Genomic DNA, 3,611 nt, shown 5'->3' with positions numbered 1-3,611 from the left:
TAGTGTGAAGGTGACAAGTGTGCATGCTATGTTAGTACTTGGTTTAGTCGTGTTGATCTTTCATGCACTCTAAGGTTATTTAAATATGAACATTGAATTGTGGAGCTTGTTAACTCCGGCATTGAGGGTTCGTGTAATCCTACGCAATGTGTTCATCATCCAACAAGAGAGTGTAGAGTATGCATTTATCTATTCTGTTATGTGATCAATGCTGAGAGTGTCCACTAGTGAAAGTATGATCCCTAGGCCTTGTTCCTAAATACTGCTATCGCTGCTTGTTTACTGTTTTACTGCGTTACTACTCGCTGCGTTACTACGCTTGTTTACTCGTCCTGGGCAAAGCACTTTTCCGGTGCCGTTGCTACTGCTTATTTACACCACCCGTATTTCACTATCTCTTCGCCGAACTAGTGCACCTATTAGGTGTGTTGGGGACACAAGAGACTTCTTGCTTTGTGGTTGCGGGGTTGCATGAGAGGGATATCTTTGACCTCTTCCTCCCCGAGTTCGATAAACCTTGGGTGATCCACTTAAGGGAAACTTGCTTCGCTGTTCTACAAACCTCTGCTCTTGGAGGCCCAACACCGTCTACGAGAAAAGGAGGGGGCGTAGACATCAAGCTATTTTCACGGCGCCGTTGCCGGGGAGGAAAGGTAAAAGGCACTCATACTCCGGTTCGGGTAACGATACTTTTCACAGCGCCATTGTGTGTGTGCTCGAAGCTATTTCCTTTAGATCCTGCAATTGCATCTTTTTGTTTCTTGTTTACACTAGTTAGGCATAATGGAAAACAACAAAAATATGAGAGATCTTTATGAACTTTATCTTGAATTAGGACATGATGTGTTTGAAGAGAGAATTAAAAAACGCATGGAACTTTATATGCATGCTAATGGGAATGTTATTACTATGAATGCTTTGAACACCATTGTTGCTAATGCTATGGAAAAATCTAAGCTTGGGGAAGCTGATTTTGATGAGCATGATATTTTTAGTCCCCCAAGCATTGAGGAGAAAATTTACTTTGATGATACTTTGCCTCCTATTTATGATGATTATAATGATAGTAGTCTTTTGGTGCCACCTACTATGGAGGATAAATTTGATTATGATTACAATATGCCTCCTATATATGATAGCTACTTTGTTGAATTTGCTCCCACTACAATTAATAAGAATGACTATGCTTATGTTGGGAGTAGTAATAATTTTATGCATGAGACTCATGATAAGAATGCTTTATGTGATAGTTATATTGTTGAGTTTGCTAATGATACTACTGAAAGTTATTATGAGAGAGGAAAATATGGTTGTAGAAATTTTCATGTTACTTAAACACCTCTCTATGTGCTGAAATTTTTTAAGCTACACTTGTTTTATCTTTCTATGCTTGTTGCATTATGCTTCTTGAACTTGTTTATTTACAAGATTCCTTTTCATAGGAAGCATGTTAGGATTAAATTTGTTTTGAATTTGCCTCTTGATGCTCTCTTTTGCTTCAAATACTACTTCTTGCGAGTGTATCATTAAAATTGCTGAGCCCATCTTAATGGCTATAGAGAAAGCACTTCTTGGGAGATAACCCATGTGTTATTTTGCTACAGTACTTTGTTTTATATTTGTTTCTTGGAAGTTGTTTACTACTTAGAAACCTCTCCTTATCTTAGTTTTGTGATTTGTTGTGCCAAGTGAAGCCTCTAATCGAAGGTTGATACTAGATTTGGATTTCTGCGCAGAAACAGATTTCTATCTGTCACGAATCTGGGCTGTTTTCTCTGTAGGTAACTCAGAAAAATATGCCAATTTACGTGCGTGTTCCTCAGATATGTACGCAACTTTCATTAGTTTTGAGTTTTCTGATTTGAGCAACGGAAGTATTTATTAAAAATTCGTCTTTACGGACTGTTCTGTTTTGACAGATTCTGCCTTTTATTTCGCATTGCTTTTTTCTCTGTGTTGGGTGGATTTCTTTGTTCCATTACCTTCCAGTAGCTTTGAGCAATGTCCAGAAGTGTTAAGAATGATTGTGTCACCTCTGAACATGTGAGTTTTTGATTATGTACTAACCCCTCTAATGAAGTTTATGAGAAGTTTGGTGTGAAGGAAGTTTTCAAGGGTCAAGAGAGGAGGATGATATACTACGATCAAGAAGAGTGAAAAGTCTAAGCTTGGGGATGCCCCGGTGGTTCATCCCTGCATATTTCAAGAAGACTCAAGCGTCTAAGCTTGGGTATGCCCAAGGCATCCCCTTCTTCATCGACAAATTATCAGGTTCCTTCTCTTGAAACTATATTTTTATTCGGTCACATCTTATGTACTTTACTTGGAGCGTCTGTTTGTTTTTGTTTTTGTTTGAATAAATGCTTGTGTGGGAGAGAGACACGCTCCGCTGTTGCATATGAACACATGTGTTCTTAGCTTTACTTTTAGTGTTCATGGCGAAGGTTGATTGCTTCGTTCATCATTATATGGTTGGAATCGGAAAATGCTACATGTAGTAATTGGTAAAATGTCTTGAATAATTTGATACTTGGCAATTGTTGTGCTCATGTTTAAGCTCTTTCATCATATACTTTGCACCTATTAATGAAGAAATACATAGAGCATGCTAAAATTTGGTTTGCATAATTGGTCTCTCTAAGGTCTAGATAATTTCTAGTATTGAGTTTGAACAACAGGAAGATGGTGTAAAGTCTTATAATGTTTACAATATGTCTTTTATGTGAGTTTTGCTGCACCGGTTCATCCTTGTGTTTGTTTCAAATAACCTTGCTAGCCTAAGCCTTGTATCGAGAGGGAATACTTCTCATGCATCCAAAATCCTTGAGCCAACCACTATGCCATTTGTGTCCACCATACCTACCTACTACATGGTATTTCTCCGCCATTTCAAAGTAAATTTCTTGAGTGCTACCTTTAAAATTTCCATTCTTTATCTTTTCAATATATAGCTCATGGGACAAATAGCTTAAAAACTATCGTGGTATTGAATATGTACTTATGCATCTTATCTCTTATAAGTTGCTTGTTGAGCGATAACCATGTTCCTGGGGACGCCATCAACTATTTCTTTGTTGAATATCATGTGAGTTGCTATGCATGTTCGTCTTGTCTGAAGTAAGGGTGATTTATCATGATCAAATGGTTTGAGTATGCATATTGTTAGAGAAGAACATTGGGCCGCTAACTAAAGCCATGATCCATGGTGGAAGTTTCGGTTTGGATAACAAACCTCAATCTCTTATGAGAATATTATCTCGTTGTTGAATGCTTATGCATTAAAGAGGAGTCCATTATCTCGTTGTCTATGTTGTCCCGGTATGGATGTCTAAGTTGAGAATAACCAAAAGCGAGAAATCCAATGCGAGCTTTCTCCTTAGACCTTTGTACGAGCGGCATAGAGGTACCCCTTTGTGACACTTGGTTGAAACATGTGCTATGCTATGATAATCCATGTAAATCCAAGCTAATTAGGACAAGGTGCATGCACTATTGGTATACTATGCATGAGGCTTGCAACTTGTAGGATATAATTTACATGATACATATGCTTTATTACTACCGTTGACAAAATTGTTTCTTGTTTTCAAAATAAAAGCTCTAGGACAAAT

The sequence above is a fragment of the Lolium rigidum genome, chromosome 3 (genome assembly GCF_022539505.1).
Source record: "Lolium rigidum isolate FL_2022 chromosome 3, APGP_CSIRO_Lrig_0.1, whole genome shotgun sequence".
Taxonomy (NCBI): Eukaryota; Viridiplantae; Streptophyta; class Magnoliopsida; order Poales; family Poaceae; genus Lolium; species Lolium rigidum.
This window is presented reverse-complemented; position numbering follows the sequence as displayed.